Source organism: Ambystoma mexicanum, chromosome 7p (genome assembly GCF_040938575.1).
Source record: "Ambystoma mexicanum isolate Mex_15411 chromosome 7p, UKY_AmexF1_1, whole genome shotgun sequence".
Lineage (NCBI taxonomy): Eukaryota > Metazoa > Chordata > Amphibia > Caudata > Ambystomatidae > Ambystoma > Ambystoma mexicanum.
In genome coordinates, this window is record NC_090939.1 from 929,016,339 (window position 1) to 929,029,890 (window position 13,552).

The following is a 13,552-nucleotide window of genomic DNA, read 5'->3' on the forward strand; positions in this document are numbered from 1 at the left end:
ACCGGCCCAATAGAACATATACTACATCCTGAGAATAATGAGGAAACTGCCAACAAGAGCACACAAAGATGAAAACAAGAACAGAATAGGACACTATAAAATACACTGCAATCTAATCAACGCAAGATCAATGTACAAACACGCTACAGAGATCTATGATATACTCTTAGATCTAGTCTACAACGGTGGAATTGACATCCTATTCATCACAGAAACATGGAAACTACAAAGTAACACTACAAAGCTGACAGGCCTCACAAATTCTTAAAAATCCCACTAGACCTGGAGGGCAAGTCCCTTAGTGTACATACTCGACCTAAGAGGAAAGCACTTGCCCCAAGGTGACTGGTGACAAAACATTTACCAGTGCTGTTTATAAAATGGTGCATGTCGCCATAAGCACACTTCATAGTTGCTGCAATGCAGCCAAGCATGCACAATGAAACCTGTATTTGCCATTTACTGCAAAGAAAGAGTGTTTGCAGAAAGTGAAAAATACATTTCTAACATCCACATACTAGCCAGCAAGGGCAAGTATCATGCAAATGGTTCTCGCCCTTCATAAAAACTACTTGTCAATGCTAGTGGGCTAGTAGAATTTGCAAGCCCTGGTGTCTACCCAACAACTTCAAATGCACACATGTAAACAGTAAAGTAAAAAGAGGAGGAGGACTTTCAGTAGCCTACAAAGAACACCTGAAAATAAAAACAGCTGACCTGCTGAACATCCTAAACTGCAAATCCCTCGTCCTTCACCCAACATCGGACCCACAAGCTAACCTCACATTCATACTCATCTGTAGACCACCGACCTATAACGCTATCTTCGTAGAGACCTTTATAGAAGCCGTCACAAACCTGGCCATCAAACAAGATCACCCGGTCATCCTCGGGTACTTCAACATATGGTTCGAAGAAGACAACACAAACTCACAGAAATCACCAAGTAGCCTGAGACAATGAGACTACGCCAGATGGTGAAGGGAGTGGCACACACGGCAGAACACACTATTGACGCAATCTTCGCTCATAAAAAAAATGATCTCAACTGCGCCACCAATACAAATACTATGGAGAGACCACCTCATTATACCATTTGTGATTCACTTACCAACTAAAGCATCCAAACAGCCCCCAATGCCCACCCCACCCCCCGGATCTGGAAAAAAAACTGGAATAATGTCATAAGAGGTAACTTAGAAGAACAACTAGAATCCTCCAAACCATGAATCGCAACATTGGACGCAACTGACCTAGACGAAAAAGCAGACATAATCTCCCCAGAATAATCCCCTCATCCTGTCATGAAATAAAGCAGATAAAGCAGTGGCAAGATGGTTAACACAAAGATAAAGGAGCAGAGTCAATAGCTATCCCTGTCCAACCACGCAATGGGGGTAGGCATGAAAAGCAGCAGGCTAGATTTAACAAATACTAGCTGAGGGTGGTCACAACAAAGGAGAACTGGAAAGTTCTAGGAGTCAATTTATTTTAATCAAAAAGATTGGACACACATATAGAGAGTGAGGGTTAGTAGCACCGATATTTGTGCAGATTCCTATACTACTTTTGATTGGTAGTATGCTTTTATTGACAATAAAGCATACTACCAATCAAAAGTAGTATAGGAATCTGCACAAATATCTATGCTACTAACCCTCACTTGAATGTGAAGTGTAAATATTTTACTTTGTAGCCCCCATTGGGCATTTATGTGTTTTTAAGGTCTAATCTTATGTACCTAGACCTACAATTTTATATGTGTGTCCAATCTTTTTGATTAAAATAAATTGACACCTAGAACTTTCCAGTTCTCCTTTGTTGCGACCACCCTCAGCTAGTATTCGCTAAACCTAGCCTGCTGCTTTTCATGTCTACCCTCAATGCATGGTTGAACAGGTGTAGCTGTTGACTCTGCTCCTTTATCTTTGTGTTACTCACCTTCTAGAGTCAAGAACCCCTTAAACAAAAAAGAAGGCCCCCCATTGCCCTACCTTTTTCCTGAAGATGGTTTACACCCCACCTCAATTAAATGAAGAAAAAAATAACAACAAGAACGGAGGAAAAACTACAACCAATCCAAAAGAATAATGTATCAAAAACAAATCTGAGGATACAAAAAGGAAATTCTTAAAGCCAAAAAGAAATACTACGATGATAGGATCGCAAAAGCTACCAACACTCAGAAAGAACTATTTAAACATCATAAACAAGATAAGAAATCCCCATGGATGCTATAACACACTGGTACATTCTAAAACATTGTGAAATGATGTTGCAGACCATTTTAAGAATAAAATCACCAACATACACCAGATCATACAAAGTAGACCAATCAACCAGACCGTGCACCATCCCCTACCTATGCCGGGACAACATAACAGGCTGAAAAGCTTTGACCCAAATGTTAAGAGAAAAACTCCTCAACGTGGTGATAAAAGCAGCAAGGTAAGCTTCTCAATGCACCTCTGCCCACCAGACATCTATAAATCAATCCTTACTCAGGGCACACCATCTGAATGCTACCTAAACCTCTACAACCTCTCACTCTCAGCGGTGAGAGCACAGTGAGCATTCAAATCTGCATCCATCAAACCACTACTGAAGGACACAACGGATAATGTGGAAGACCTCCCAAACTGCAGACCGATCTCAAACATTCCCTATCCAGCAAAACTATTAGTCTGTGTCTACAAACAAACACTGGAACACATGGAATATCATCAACTACTGGACCAGGTACAAGTCGGCTTCAGACCCATAAGAGGAATGGAGACAACACTTCTCTCTATATGGGATGACCTAAAGACCAACGCAGTCTCCAGCAGAAACTCGGCACTGATACTACTCGACCACTCTGCACCATTTGACACAGTCAGCCATAACATCCTCATCAGGAAACTGGAAGAAATAGGGACCACCGACACATCGCTGCTCTGGATTAAATCTTTCTTGTCTGAAAGAACAGAAACAGTATGGATAAAACCATTCAACTCCGCACTGCGGGACACCCCCTGTGGAGTACAACAAGGATCCTCACTATCCCCGCTACTCTTCAACATCTATATGGCGCCACTAATCAACCTCATCAAAAGACACAGCTTCACTTGCTACAACTATGCAGATGACACCCAAATCATATACAAAATCGGTGATGAACCAGAGGCGAACACAAAGCTAGTAGACTGTCTCAAAGAACTCTACCAATGGATGAACACTAACAAACTACCAATGGATGAACACTAACAGCCTTAAATTCAACCCAGACAAGACGGAAATCATGATTACATTCAACAACCAAGGAAGCAAGCATTACATCCCATGGCCCACAGAACTGGGAACAGAACCCACACCTTCCAAAGTTGTAAAAAACCTTGGAATCTTAATGGACAACTAGCTAACCCTAGAACCACAAGTAAACGTGATAATCAAGAAATGCTTCTTCCATCTACACATGAACGAAAAGATTCTACCATTCCTCTACTTCCCACACAAATCATGGCCATCATCTCCCTCATCATATCCAGGACAGACTACACCAACAGCTTATACCTCGGACTGCCAGATTATTTACTGAAAAAACTGCAACATATACCGAACGCAGCTTCCAGACTTCTCAAACTCTCACGAAAGGACCACATCACTGCAGCTTTAAAGTTGCTACATTGGCTACCAGTCAAAAAATGTATCCCTTTCAAAACAATATGCATTACAGACATAGCAATCCATGTCCTAGGTGCGGAATTCATACAAAAAAGGAATCACCATCTACCAGCCGACTAGAACACTCAGATATAGCAACGACATTCATCTAGAACCTAAACCATACACAAGCATTCTCTTGCCTAGCCATAAAATTCTGTAACTCCGTCCCCAGAGAAATATGAACCAAGAAGGACAATCTAAAATTCAGAACGGGATGAAAACGAATGAACACCCACGCCCCATGAAATGAACTCACAACTGAAAAGGACTGGGGAGGTAGCCAGACAGGAGTCAAGCGCATGGAATTAGAGAGGTGTCTGAATGGGAATGAGGCACAGGTGTACCCGTCCCCATAGAAGGTCAAACTGGAAACAGGGCAGAGAAATGGGTCCAACTACCACAGATAGAGGCACTTAGATGAAAAAGGGATAGGGAGGTGTCCTGAAGTCGGAATTAACGGACCGCGGGACACAGGGAAAACAGGGGCACACAGGTCCTCAAATGTGGGCGTTTTATCAATCACTGCTGTATCTCAAAGCTAGGTGTCACTGCATTTACTGTTGAGTTCCAATTTGGGCAATTCTCCATATATCAAGGTACCTCAAATGTAGGTGTTCTATCATTTGCTGATGGGTCTCAGAGCTGGGTGTCACAGCATTTGTTGTTGAGTCCCAAATTTAGGTGTCGTCCCATAAGAAGGACCGGGGAATAAGTCAGACTGGAGTGGAGTGCAGAGAAGAAGAACGGCGTCTGAATGGGAGGGAGACTTAGGGGTACCCTTCCCAAAAGTGGGTCAAATGGTAAACGGGGGATAGAGATGGGTCCAACTTAACTGGACCAGTGCAGAGAGCCTTAGAGGAATAAATGGGGGAGGAGGGGGAATAAATGGGGACAGAGAGGCATCCCGATCTCGGAACTGATGTTCCGCTAGGCACAGGGAGCACCCACCTCCCGCTCAGTCCTACTTACACCCCATTACCCTCTTGCCTTACAGATCTGCCAGAGTGCCAAAGTACCACGGAAGGTGGTAACAGTGCGCGGTATCAGAACTTTTAACATAACATACTATAGCATCGTGCATGGTCACCTGGCGCCAGGGACACGCAGCGGGGCATCAGCGTGGTCACATGACCGAAATGAGTGTATGTGCGCAAAGCGTGCCAATAAACCAGTTAATTCCTGCAGCCCTTACTGTGCGGCTGTGTCCTTATTCCCACTGCGTGCCCCATTTGAGTTCTATCACTGGCAATGAGGGACAAACCCCAGCCACCGCTTGCACGCCTCACAGGTTTCCCCAGCACGTCGGCTAGTTCACACAGAGGCCATGTCCTTCGTTGGCTATGGGGTGAGAAGACTCCTGAAGGGGGGTGGAACTTCAGTTAATAGTAGTCAGTTTGTTCGTCCTGCTTCTCACGGGGCCGCCTGCACCGCTCATGGAGCAGCTCCTTTCTCCAGCTGCCAGCTAACAAACACGTTTCCCACGGCAGCTATACGTGTCAGCAGAAGAGGTTACAGCCCAGATGATTGAGAGATATCCAGACCTACGATGGAACGAGGTACTGCAGTTACAAAAATAAAAAATAAAAATCAAGGAGTGCATGAATGCTCAGCGGGAGGCCCATTCGGAGGCTGAAAGCATCTATAAGGGATTTTTGTTTCCAGCATTGCTCCAGTCTTCTGCAGTACCAAGTGAAATACCCAGAGAAAAGAGACAGGTCATCACATCACCCCAAGTGGTTAGAAGTGGGTGAAGCACCCCAGCCTGCCACCTGCAACCTGTCTAATCCAGCCCAAGGATAAGACCCTGCACCTGCGCCTACGCCTCAAGAGAGGGATGCATTCCTGCTACCATCCCTGCTTCCCTTCCACACCCCTGACTCCACTAGACTAGGGCCGAGATGGAACAGGTGGATGAAGGAATTTGGTGCATATCTAGACCCCGTCCATCTGCAGGACATCAAGTGCATCATAGGAATGCTCACTGTCACGGCTGGCCCGGAAGTACGGGACATCATTTTTGAATTACAGGAGGACGTTGAATAAAAATACCAGGATCTCAAACAAATACTGAATGAACACTTTGCAATACATAGGAACGTGGACTACGAGAAGCAAGTGTTCGATAACACAACTTCGAGGTGAGAGCATGGACAAGTTTGTCATGCGTCTCAAATCCAGAGTAAAGCATTGTGAATTTCATCTATACAACAATGAAGAGGCCATCAAATCACAAGACAAAGCAAGATGTGAGTCATTACCATTAAAAAGGAAGCTACTGCAAGTGCCACCCTCACTAGCAGAAATCCTCATGCTAGCAAGGGCAACATCACCATTAGACATACAAATATCCACCCTAAGTAAACCCCACATTTCATCTGCACCCAGCATCAAAGAGGAAGCAGTAAATAAGCTTGTGGGACATCAGCAATCATCCCAAGAGATGAGATCGGAGAAAAGACGGTTGCGGCTACGATTTACCATATGATGGGTTGTGTCCTGCTATCAGCCAAGTATGCTCAGCCAATGCAGGTGAAGACCATTTTTGACTGATGTGCAGGATCCCCAAGACCTCCAGACTGAGTGCTTGGATCAAAAACATCACTGATACATGTCCATTCACCGCCAGTAAAGGGAGGAGAGACCCAGATACTCGGAGAGAAGATACCACAAAGAGAGGCGTCAAACTCGATCAAAGAACTCTCCGCCACCAGAGGTCTGTCGCAAAGGAGGAGACAGATCCACCACTTACACATGGCCACGCCATCCATGAGTGAGTACAAATCCCAGGCCAGCAACAAACAGAGAAAGACAGTATCTGTATGCCCTTGGCAACCCTATTGCCTTGGAACACTACCGCTGATGGTCCAGGGAAAAGACTTTGACTTCTTTGTCGATTCAGGGGCCACGATCAATACGATGCTTGAGACTGAATAGCGCAAACTACTCAGGGTCCGAAACTAAAGAAAGCATGCATTGCAATCTATGCATATGGAGTAAAGGAACCTCGCCCTTGCCTTGGCAACACTGTGCAGACACAAAGGCATGCAGGACCGCATGCTCATACATGTCCTTGCCACAAAAGTCACCAGTGGATGCATAGTAAATTTTCAATCAGCTGTACAAATGGGACTCATTCACATACTTTATCAAGTGATAGCGGGCATGTACATATCGCCCGCTGCCAGGGTAGTGGCAGAATTCCCAGACTCTTCAAAGGGGTTTGAAAAATAAAGGGACGAAAGATCCAACTACACATAGATAAGACGGTAAAGCCTATAGCACAGCACTTCCGAGGCATCCCATTTAACATCCAACATGTGGTGGAAAAGGAACTCCTCGCCCTCGTGGAAGCCACCATAATAGAAACAAAGTCAGGCCCAAACCCATGGGTCTCCCCTGGTGGTTCCATTTCCAAAAAAGGGGACAGAAGGACAAATAAGGCTGTGCGTAGACATGCGTGTGCCCAATCAAGCCATACTCAGAGAGAACATCACCCCGTCCGCACGCATCACTGACATGATGCACCTACGTTGGATCTAAATAAAGGTTATCACCAAATAGAACTCTGTGAAGAATCAAGGTACATCACAGCCTTCACTACCCACCTGGGATTGTTCCGCTATAAACGCGTATGTTTTGGAATAACTTCTGCTGGAGAAATATTCCAGAAAGAAATTTGCAAGATCATCTCCCATATACCACACTGTATTAATTACAATGATGATATCCTGATCTTCGATCAATCCCAGGAGGCCCATGACTTGATACTGATAAAAGGTTGCTCAGCCCCCAACAACGCAAATCTAACTCTCATTAAGGACAAGTGCGCATTCAACAAGATCACATTTTTTGGACACATCTTTTCAGAAAAAGGCATCTAGCCTGACCTGGACAAGATCCTAGCACTGACCGAAACCCCTCTCCTGACAAACATTGCACAGGTGAGGTCGTTCCTAGGACTGGCAAGTCACTGCATCCACTATCTACCTGACTATGTCGCCTCCACAAGCGCCCCGTTGCGTGCTCTGACTAAACAAGACCATTCATTTGAATGGGGTCCAGCACAGCAGAAGGCTTTCGAGAAAATCCAGAGACATTGCTGCAGCTGTCTGTATGTCCTACTTCAACTCCAACATGTGCATCGAAGAGACAGTAGACGCAAGCCCCGTGGGCCTCCGAGCCATTCTTGCCCAACACTCTGGCAGCGAACATGCACAGAGGCGGATAGTATCCTATGCCAGCAAGAGTCTCACGAGGCAGAGCAATGTTACTCGCTGGCTGAAAAGGAGGCCCTGGCAGTTGTCTGGGCTTGGGAACATTTTCATTTGTTTGTGTAAATTTGTTTGTGTATGGCAAGCCTTTCACCATCATCCCTGACCACCAGGCCCTCGTCACCATCTACGGAAAACCAACCGCCCAGATGCCGCCCAGGATAGCAAGATGGGGGCTCCGTCTGCAAGAGTACAAATATGACATCACTCACAAGCCTGGAAAAGACGAGAACCTTGCTGATTTCCTTTGCCGCTATCCACTTGAAGGACCCCACGTGTCAAATGACCGGGCGGATGGATACATCAACTATGTCATCCATCACATGGTGCTCCAACCCATCAGCATGGCGGAACTTACAAGGAGCACCGCAGAAGAGGCAACATTGGCCCTCGCAACCGCAGGTATCCTGAATGGGCGAAGGAACTCGGCTGAGGCGTCGATAAGGAACAACCAGTCACTTGATGGGGCACTCTTCAAAGCCCTGGCAAGATTTAAAGACCAACTGTTGCTGTCTCCCTTCTCACTAATACTCAAAGGGGACAAGATTGTACTACAGACATCCCTCCACCAATGGGGGATCGACATTGCATATGAAAACCACAGGGGCATTGTGTCTACAAAACGTATGATTCGGAGGAAAGTGGGTTTGGCCAGCATGGACAAAATTATCGAAATTAACACAAAGTCATGTCATATATGCCTCGGTCTACAGCCCCCATCGTTCCCGGAACCGTTGCACATGACACCGCTCCCGGAGGGAGTGTGGCAAGAGGTTGCGATTGACTTTTATGGTCCACTGAGATCCGGTGGATATGTACTAGTAGCACTTGACGAGCATTCAAGGTACCTGGAAACAGATAGTGCCTTCTACAGCTGCCACAACGGTGATCCCTGTCCTAGACAGGATAGTCTCTGTATACGGGGTCCCCAAGGTGGTCAAGTCCGACAATGGACCCCCGTTCACCGGAAAAGACTTCCATAATGTTACCAACTACATTGGTTTTCACCACAGGAAGGTTACGCCACTGTGCCCCCAAGCAAACAGAGCAGCGAAGGGCCATCAGAATAGCAAACATTACTCACATGCCCATCGAGCAATCACTGTACCAGCTCCTGCGGGATGACCGGAACACACCCTACAACTCCACGGGAGTATGCCCAGTGGAGCTAATGTATGTCCGACCTGTGCGCTCATGACTATCCCTGGAGATCCAGCAGTAGGAGAGGAGCTCACATGAGCAGGTAGTGAGGAGCAGGGATGACAAGGCTAAAAACAAGATGAAAGAATACATTGATCACAAAAACCTAGCTCGGCAAGCAAACTTAAAGGGAAAGTGCGCTCAAAATGTTTATTGTCTTAAAAGATAGGCAATAATCAAAAACATATATTAAAAATCATTTTAAACAAAAGTTCCTATGTAAAATTTTTAGCAAATAATGTTTAAACCCCTTTAATTTCAAGCACTAGGAGGCATCAATTTTGTGAAATGGATGAGCCTCCTGTGCATGTGTTAATCTCTGCCCTTGTGGAACTAATGAAGCAAAAGCCTCCTACTGGTAGCTTTTAGTACAGCAGCTTTTGCTTCATTATTGCTGCGAACAGATCTTTCTGCACCATCCGAAAGCCGAGAGGATGGATCGAAGAAAGGGGGTACGTCAATGTTATTTTGGGGGGAGATGCAGCAGCGTGCATGGTCACCTGACCCCAGGGAGGCACAGCGGCGCATCAGCATGGTCGCATGACTGATGTTGGTGTAAGTGCGGGAAGTGTGCCAATGAACCAGGTGATGCCTGTAGCCCTTACTGTGTGGCCGTGTCCTTATTCCCATTGTGCACAGGTGCACGTGACCCGATCCCCAGTTGGGATCCCACACATACCTCTAAACAAACATATTGTCATTAAACAGAATATAATGAATAAATAAAATAAGCTAAAAGAAAATATTTTTAGGTTTGGGGGTGACAAATGGGATGCAGGGTGTTGGGAAGGTTGCTTCCAGGCCAGAGCATGCAAAACATGCTACTAAATCAAATCTCGACCTTGGCATCTCTGATTAAAGTCTAAACCCACCTGCATACAGACTGAAAGAAAATAAGAACGAGCGCCACAGCTTTATCCCTCTGCACATGTGTCGAACATTAGACGCCAAACGTTACAGCATGCCCAGACACAGCCCACAGGCCCCGCCAGGCCGTCACTACTACTTAGGATGACATCTGGGAGGTGTGTCACAGGTCTGCCCATACTCTCACGGTTCTCTCTGTACTCTGCCAGCCTGGGATGTCGTCGTGCACACACCATGATCCATCGTAGGCCACTACCCGTGACCCCACATGAATCCTGTTGTTACGTTCTTGTCCTAGCTCAGGTCAGACCCCATAAATACCCCATATTCCAGGCAGAGAACGTAGGTTTTCTTTAAAATCCCCTCTACCTTCCAGTGCCGGTTCGCTCGTTAGTGATGCATTTCATACGCGTGCGCAGACGGCATATATGACTCGATGGGGTAAGCAGAGTGTGAGACTACTTACTGCCTATGCCCACCGCAGAGACACTGTTTACCGGCAGGCGCTGTAAGCGATCCCTCTTTGTCTGCAAATGTAAAAACCGGGCAACCAATTATTTTCGCAACTGCTCAGATAGTAAACGGTGAGGCGTTTTATGTTAACCATCGCACATTTTATCGCGTATTTTTAGGTTATATAACATTTAACATAAATAGATAACGCATAGACGCCTCTTTTCATAAACGCTAGGTGTAGGGGAAGACATCCGTGTAATGGGGACAGACCCTCTTTCCACTACCTGTTCCCAATTGTCTGTCACTGAATGGGTCCCAGGTTTTAGAACTGCATCTGCAAAGAGTCGGCAGCAAGAGGTCAAGGGCTATGCCTTACGAAAACGTAAAGCTAGCAAGCAGCACCCATTGCAAGAGCGTATTAGAGGGCAATCACGGCATTCGTTATGTTGCTTTGTTTCCATTTATGATTTACTAAAAATTGTGCTTTGTGTAACTATAATCAGGGCCCTGTCCTGGTATTTGCAGGGCCCTGGGTGGCAAACTATGTGTGAATTTGCATATTTAATGACAACAGTGGATCTTACAATTCTACTTTAATAATCAAGGGGATCATGGGAGATTATTTTATTTATTTATTGGTCATTTGTATAGCGCCCATACACCAGGAACAGTGTTTCAAAGCCCTTCACGGCAAGGGAGGGAACAAGGATAAATGCAATCAGACAACATAATTACTAGGCCTTGAGTCATTTAGAATGGGCAAGTGCTAAAAAGTTATGATGATACAGACACAGAACGGCACGGTCATTAATACAGAGCTAACAGACAGAAGGAATATATAACAGAGCTAGCTACTAGGCCTGACCACATTAGGAGTGGTTAGCCTTATTATTACGTATGCAGCTACCTTGATGAGCGAGATGCTTTATGATGTAGCTGAAAGTGTGGGCTGAATTACTTCTATCCCAGATAGGGTGCAGTGAGAGGATCTGATTTGCCAGGGAGCACACACTTTGCTGGAGTGGCCAAGCTGGGATTTGGGATGAGCCTGCAATTTATATTCCGAGCTGTAGTTTGTAGGAATATTGTTTGCGCAGATCTTTTTGCAACTTTGGTTTGAAATCACCATCTGTCCTTTGAATGCAGAGCAAATACATTGTGTTTTCCTAACTGAAGTAAACCAGTGTTTTGCAGCAGTTTCGTGATTGCTTTTATTTATATTATCTTTATATTTGGGCATAATGTCCAAATAATCAGGACTATTTTGGCTGTCAAGAAATGAATCTCCAAGCAATATTTGTTTTATTTATAAAACCTAAAGTGAGCTACATACCTAATAAGTGTTACCTGCTGTTACCGCAGGGTCAAGGGCGACGGGGCAGGGATTGGTTATGGGGTGGGTGGTTCACTGCAGGATTGCCTTTTTATGGGATTGAAGCAGAGCATATTTACTGGGGCGGTGGGGGGGGTTGGGTGGGGGGGGTTCTTGAGGTAGAGAGATTAACAATTCTGCATGTCTTCAAATGGTAACAAAATCAGATAAGTCCAGGACCACCGACAACAACCCCTCAAGGCCAGCAACCTCTCTTCCCACCTGCCTGATGAATTATCATGGCCTACTTGCCCACCCTGACCCGCGCTTTTGGCTTGCAACAGGACTCTGTTTGATATAGATTAATTGAAAAGTACACACATTCTAATAAAGTACTCGGACAAACACATAACTATTTTCACAAATATATTCAGCAAAAAGAATACAATTTTAGCATTATTATTCCCTATCAAGAATTAAAGACTACAAATACCAGAATGCAATTCAGCAGAAGGCTAACATAAAATGGCCCTTGGGTTTTGTAAATGTACTTTCAAAACTGAAAGCCACGCGTCAAAGGATAATGTGTGGAAAGGTAACCAGGTGATTTTATTGCTTGACAGTAAAAATATTGTTGCTGAAAAAGACTCTGGGCTCTGGGGTTTATTTAGATAGAATGGATGCCTCGCTGATGAGATATTTGTTTTTTAAAGCTGGGCTTGGGAATTCCTCCACTGACTCCTGTTAGGAATCAGTGGGGTTATAATGTTATGCCCACATGTCCGTTTTGGCCTAGTGATATGGAAGATATGATCCACTTTGTTCTGTTCTGCCCTCATATGGAGATTTGAGGGCAAGTAGTCTTACTGGACCTATAGCTGAGGCTATGTCGCTTTGTCTAGCCACCAAGGATACACTTATCCTGTGGGTAATTATTTACTTGGGGCGTGGAGAAGAAGAGCAAAGTATGTTCAATCATTTCTACCGCTCTGTCATTTCAACCAAGTGGAATTTCTCTTTGCCATGTTTGTAATTTGTATAACACATGCGTGCATGACTCTTAGAAGGATTTACTTGTGTTTGGTGTGTATTGAACTCACTGCACTTTTATTCGTAAGCATATCTTGCTGTGTGTTTGTATACCTTATGGAGAGTATTTTATAATTCTTTTTATTGAAAGGGTTTTAAACTGTGTTTTGTATAAGTATTCTACATGTTTGCTTTTATGGCATGATTTGCCGAAATAAAGTATCCATGAACGGAACGAACGGTTTGGCAAAGGCATGCATTGGGGAATATGTGACATTGGACCACAAAATGACTGCTTTTTAGTGAGTCATGTAAGGACACAAGAAATAAGGCAGATAGTTCAAACTATTGAGTGACATTTTTTATTTGGAAAAACGCATCGATTGTGACAGCTAACGGATGCTTTGCGTACGATTTCATTATCAAAGTTCCCATTGTTCATTCTTATCGTGAAACGTTAAGCATGTCTTGTCCAAAATAATGATTACTTAAAAAAAACACTGCTTGTAGACCGCTTCCACTTGAAATGTTCTGCCAAAACAACGAGAGAGAATTTGGGGGGCGGGAAAGATGGGGGTGGAGACCTTTCATGGGGTTGGGTGGGGACAGCACAGCCTCTGGCACAGGCAGAAAAAAAAGCGTCTTCTGCCTGGAAGCAGTGCAGACCCTCTAGAATACAATCTGAATGACTTGACCATATACTTGGGAGATG

General features: G+C 44.8%; 1 protein-coding gene across 3 annotated transcripts in view; it reads left to right on the forward strand.

Annotated features, from left to right (window-relative positions):
• Positions 1 to 9,575: 9,575 nt before the first annotated feature.
• Positions 9,576 to 13,552, forward strand: part of LOC138526457 (zinc finger protein 135-like) — a 102,119-nt gene continuing 98,142 nt past the window's right edge. The window contains exon 1 of one of the 3 annotated variants that reach the window (XM_069637233.1): positions 9,576 to 9,628. The gene's annotated coding sequence lies outside the window, so the exon portion shown is untranslated. Of the gene's footprint in view, positions 9,629 to 10,521; positions 10,628 to 13,552 lie in introns of those variants that run through there. The other 2 variants (XM_069637229.1, XM_069637232.1) reach the window with 2 other exon arrangements.